Here is a 6,153-nt window from a genome sequence, read left to right as displayed (position 1 = left end):
AATAAGTATAGATGAAACAAGTCTGAAATAATAGTGTTTACAATTTACAGACACTTTGTATTGAAGAATATGAACTTACGCATGAATAAAAGCAGCAAACAACTTCTCAGGCTTTGAGTGCTCTAAAACTCCAAGTTCCAACCTCCTGAAAACAAAACAACAATACGTATAGATGCAGATAATCACACAACATTAGTTATAAATTAGAACTACAAATTGAAATCAAACAATTATTGAAAAATCTCACCACATATATTCCTTTCGCTTCAACTTGTAAACTCTATGTACTGTTAATCTCCACGTTAACATGATTCATATCTAATAAAAAGAAGATATTAAATAAAGCATTCACTCATTAGATATACGAAATAATTACAAGATGAAAAGATATGGCCTTACCCAACTCAAACTTTTCCGCATTCTCGATGCACTCTTCAATATTAATCGGCTCGATAACCGCTCTCAACCAATCTTGAGTGCAAATCAAAGCTTCCAAGACTCTAGGAGTCAAAGAACTTCTAAAGCCATCAAGCACACGACCAGATGTACTGAAGGTAGACTCTGAAGCAACAGTAGTTACAGGAACAGACAAAATATCTCGAGCCATCAAAGATAGAATTTTAAACTTTTGATCGATCATGCTCCACTACATCAAAATGTCAAGATCGCGAGCCTCTTCAAGTTCAGCTTTAAGATACCGATCGAGTTCAGATAAGTTGCCCTCAGACTTCTTTTTCTCCTCATTAAGAAAGGCTTCATATGATGGCTCTTGCACGTAGAAATCCAAACCGCAATCTTCCCCTTCATTTCCCTCATCGCAATAAGGATCGCAACTACTACCAGCACTAGTAGAACTCAAAAGTTGACCACCCAAATTCTTATCACAAGACCCAAGAGAAGATTTCTCATAAAATTTAAACAAACGTTCCATGGCGAACTTCACCTTGTCAAACATCTCATCAACTATTGCAATATCATCATAAATGAGTCTACAACAATACCTCACATAATTCATTTTTTTTCTAGGATCCAATACTACAGCAATCAACACCATCATATTCACTTTCTCAAAATTCCCATAGTATTTGTCAGACTTATCTTTCATTTTCGCACCCATAACTCTCACCCTAGGATCGAAAGCCTTCGCCGCTTCTTTCAGATAATTGAATAAAGAAGCTATTCCCTCAAAATAATCATTTGAAGTGATATACAAAGTCCCAGACATCTTGTTGGTTGCATCATAAAACTTCTTCAAAAATTTGCAAAGAATAATGGCATTTTCCCAATCAACACTAGTTGGAGTATCGGAGCTAAGCTCAGTTGAGAAAGAAATATCTTCTTCATCCATCCTTTCAAAAGCTTTTCTTAGCTTTATGGCGGTGTCTAACATTAGGTAAGTGGAGTTCCACCTAGTGGAGACATCAAGACAAACTGAACCCTTATAAGTGATCCTTGTTTTCTCAATGCAATCTTGAAATGCTTTAGCTCTCATGGGAGAACTTCTCACATACCTAACAACGTTACGAATACGTGCAATAGAATCGCGTACCTCAGCTAAGCCATCCCTCACAATCAAGTTTAATATATGAGCCGTGCACCTCATGTATAAAACTTCACCATCTAAGATCAAAAGTTTATCTCTTGCAAACTTTTCTTTCAAATAACCAATAGCAACATCATTCGAACTAGCATTATCCACAGTGATTGTTGACACTTTTTTCTCTATTCCCCACTCGTAAATGCATTTTTCAACCATTTTCCCAATATCCCTACCCTTGTGACTAGGCAACACCACAAAATTGATGATTCTTTTGTTCAATTTTCAGTTTTCATCAATAAAATGTGCGGTGAGACATAAATAGTTCAAATTCTGAAGGGAACTCCCTATATCAGTCGTGAGTGCGATTCTAGAATTAAGCTTATGAAAGGAAGCCTTCAAACTCTTTTTTTCACAAAAATACAACTTCATACAATCTCTAGCCACCGTAAATCGCGACACATGCTTGAAGAGAGGCTGTAATTGATTGGCATAATCACGAAATCCAACATGCTCAGCCATCGAAAATGGTTGTTCATCAATTATAATCATTCGAACTAGCATTTCCCTACATTTCTCCTGATCAAACTTCCATGTCGTTAAAAAACTAGCACTTCCAATACTAGTATTTCCCCCTATTATTTGATTCCCACATACTGTATGTGATGCAAACAATTTTTGCTTCTTATCTATATTGCGAGGATACTTAGGGCACTTTCTCAAATGTTTCAACATAGTTGAAGTGCCATTATCAACATGGTACAAATACTTGGTCCCACAATAATTGCAAAACATTTCAAGTTTCCCGTTCGCGTCAGTTTTGCCTTTACGAAAATGAAGCCAAGCTACTGATTTTTGCTTACTAGACTGAGGACAAGAACCAGATACCTTATCTGATGCCTCTTCAAAGTCATCTTCCCCTCCTCCATGTTCTAGTGATTCTGATTCAATTATTGGTATTATCTCATCATAGGATTTCTCTACTTCCATTGACATGTTAATAGATCACCTGCTCAAATCAAGCAACATGTCATTAACGGATAAAATTTAAGGTCATCAAGATTCAAAACTAAAGCCAGAAAACCCATCTAAACGACTCCGAAACGCAAAAAAACGACGTCGATCACGGCGTAGTCGTGACAAAACTTATCATAACGGGTAGGCTTGATGGGTCTTGTTAAGCCTCCCAACCAGACTTGAAGGTGCAAAAACATTGAGACCACATAAGAGATCTCAAGCACTTGTTAACTGAATACTTCACAAAAAAAAAAAGAAATTTACCAACATAGCAAACTTAATCGAACATAAAATACCAAGAATACCAATTCTAGAACACCAGCAGCTTGAACATACTAGTGACTGGTAAAAGAAAGCATCTTTTTGGGCATGGATGTTCCAAAATTTTGCCCTAAAGTTCTACCATCATGTTAACAAAAGTATAAAACTGAGAATCACTCGTGAGATAGGAGAGCATGGCTCATAATCAAGGCAAGCATTTATAAAACGCACAAGTACCGTAATGTTTTTTCTTTTTATTCAAGAAGCTTGATGCAATTTAGCGCTTGCTATTGTACACAAAACCAAACTTTCAGAAGGGTTCAAAACAAACCTACAAGATGCAAATCACCAAAAGAATATCGGCGTAAGAACAAGCTAATCTCACTTGTGTTCTCTGTTCGATTCTCTGGTCTTTTTTTCTACTGTCGGGATTTATTCAACAAGTCCAAGAAGAAGATCTCTTAATCATTGGCTTCATCTGCTTGTCCTCTTCCAGGGAAATCATTCCCAAGTGCGAAGGATCCTCCAGCATCATCTTCGCTACCAAATATCCTGCTATAGACCATGTTTGGTACTTTCTTGCTTGCTTGCCAACATATCTACCCATTTTACCATCATAAAACAGAGATGCTACCGAAGACCCATCTAAGTGCATCATTTTGTAAATGACTTTTAATGGGTAGTTTCTCCAACTAAACTACCCATTTACAACCCACTACCCGAGCAGCAAAATGCGGAGGAAAACTCGCGAATTTGACCAACCCATGTCGAGAATCGCACGAAATGTAGACGCTATCAAGCACCGAAACATGCGAAAGAGGAATTCACACGAAATAGAGATGCGACTGAAACACGCGAAAAAGGAATTCATGCAGCATAACATCCAAAGCCCAGCAAAGTGCGCGGGTTTCTTCGCACACGTACACCCCCACATTCAAGCAAAACGAAGCCACACCCCACAGAAAATCGAGAGAGCAGCAAATGCAAAGGACAACCGGCTAGAAAGAGATAGCGAGAGAGCAGACCTGGCAGTCGCAGTGGAAGAGACGGAGACCGGCGGACCCGATGGAGACGGAGACCGGGCGATGGAGACGGAGACGATGAGAGTCGGAGAGGAGAGAGTATCGCAGATTGAGACTTGAGAGGCGTCGACCAAGAGTGACTGAGTGAGCTTGTGTTGTGAGAGAGTATCCTGATTTAGGGTTTTGAATTTTTTAAATTAAAAATTAAAAATATTATATTATATATATTATACCGGTTCGGTCTGGGTGGGCAGGTGGGCGGTTCCACACCCGAAACCGGGAACCGAACCGGTACCCACCGATTCCAAAAAATTGGAACCGGGAATCGGACCGAAACCCTTAGAACCCACCGGTCCTGGTCTGGTTCCGGGCGGTCTTGGGCGGGTTGGGCGGGTACCGGGTTTTTGCACACCCCTAGGTTGAACCGGGTCGGTCCGGTTCATTTTCCCGGCGGGAGATTTTAAAAAATAATAATAATAAATAAATAAATATCTAAAAAAATTCAAAAAATTCAAAAAAAAATCACTAAAAAATTAAAAAAAAATTCATAAAAATGTAAAAAAATTCAGAAAAATAGGAAATTCACAGAAAAATAAAAATTTTCAGAAAATTCAAAAAAAATTCAGAAAATTCATAAAAATTCAGAAAATTTTTAAAATACAAATAAAAAATGAAAAATTCAGAAAATCTAAAAAAATTCGAAAATTAATAAAAATTTTCAGAAAATCATAAAAATCAATTCTCGGTTAATGAAATTCTCAGAAATTCAATTTTCGAAAAAAAAATCAATCAAAAAAAATCAAAAATTTCAAAAATTCACAGAATAATTCAAAAACACTGTGGCCAACCTTAGAAAGTGAAATTTGAATTTTTGGAAGTGCCCAAGTGGCATTTTTAGAAAATCTCAAATTCAGGGGTTATAACCCCTAAAAAACCCTAAAATCCTAAAAAAAATGCAAATCATGAAATGAATAAACTTCTAGGGCTTCATTAGGGTTTGATGTCTTGATTGATTTTCATTTTTAGAGACCATTTAGGATTGATTGATTTGACTGACATTGATTGCGTATTTAATCCTCGATTGATTTTCCCACGATTAGATTGGATAGAATTAGTGGGTAAGTCTCGGAAGCTTGCATGACACGTTAGACATCGTATCGTTCTTAGGTACCGAAAGGGCGTTAGGGATCTCGATTTGGGATCAATAACGTAACCAAGTCCCCGTACTCAGAATCTTTGGTTCGTAGAATCGTGGTATTTCTCCCATACCCCAATTAGGTTTCTAGTCTACCTACCAATAATGACTAGTGGCGACTCCAAAATTAAAAACTTAGACCAAATAAGAAATTACCATCCGCTGTCACGTGAGATATGGTATGGGAGAGACCCTTACACGAAAATACCTCCTTAGCGCGCAAATCCCAAAAGTCCAAAAAAAGCACGGCGCGACACGATTAGGTGGACAAATATGATATGTTCGAGCCATCTTTTCGATGATCCATTCGAACCGTCTTTCGAGCAAATACATCTAAATATATTCGCGAGGGCGACTCCTTGAGGGTAGGTCGCGACAGATTTGATCTTGTCATTCATAAGGCATAAAAAAAAAGGATACCGATTCTTTAGTCATGTCTTTATTACGACAGTCTATTGTTACGTTTTATAGGAGACAAGACCTTTTGACTCATACACCAATCCTAGAATTTACCGAAAGAAAGTCTCTCTATGGCTTCCATTATGCCGTGATATTCTAAATCTGCTTATTCAGCTGTCGAGCCAAATACCTCGCTATCAGGATCTTCGATATTAAAAAATTATTCCAATTTAGTTTCCATTTAGGAAACGAAGTATCCAAGGTGACTCGCCTACCTAGTCACGTTGTTTGATTGAGTCGAGGTTGGCGATTGTAGACATCTAATTTCATTGCCTAGCCCTCTTTGTGGTGTGCCACTCTTGAGCTTCTTCGCTCTCATCCGCATTGAATGATTTTCATTAACTCTTTATTTATAGACGATAACATATCACTCCAAATTCTCAAATAGCAATAGATAACCATGTCGAGTCTAAGTTAGTCCTTTCAGCCTCATAACCACATGAGAGTTCGAACTAGTTCTATAAGTTCCTTTTATCGGCTTTTCTCCTCGTGACATTCTATATCTAACAAGTGGAATTGATGCGGCGCTATATTAACAAGAGAAGAAAAATTAAGAAGAAAAAAATGCATACACACACCTACGCACAAAGATGGGAGAGGGCTCGATAAAATGGCCGACGATCTGTCGCTGCCCGACGTAAATACGTGTCGCGACCTTCGCC

General features: G+C 38.0%; 1 long non-coding RNA gene across 1 annotated transcript; it reads right to left on the bottom strand.

Annotated features, from left to right (window-relative positions):
- Nucleotides 1-259: 259 nt before the first annotated feature.
- On the bottom strand, nucleotides 260-1,028 carry LOC130139565 (uncharacterized). Its single transcript, XR_008817673.1, has 2 exons — nucleotides 400-1,028; nucleotides 260-318 (listed from the first exon to the last, which is right to left on the bottom strand). It is a non-coding gene; the product is annotated as an uncharacterized LOC130139565 (long non-coding RNA).
- Nucleotides 1,029-6,153: the final 5,125 nt, after the last annotated feature.

The sequence above is a fragment of the Syzygium oleosum genome, unplaced genomic scaffold, assembly GCF_021117445.2.
Source record: "Syzygium oleosum isolate NSW1041296 unplaced genomic scaffold, Sole_v2.1 Sole_v2.12, whole genome shotgun sequence".
Lineage (NCBI taxonomy): Eukaryota > Viridiplantae > Streptophyta > Magnoliopsida > Myrtales > Myrtaceae > Syzygium > Syzygium oleosum.
This window is presented reverse-complemented; position numbering and strand designations above follow the sequence as displayed.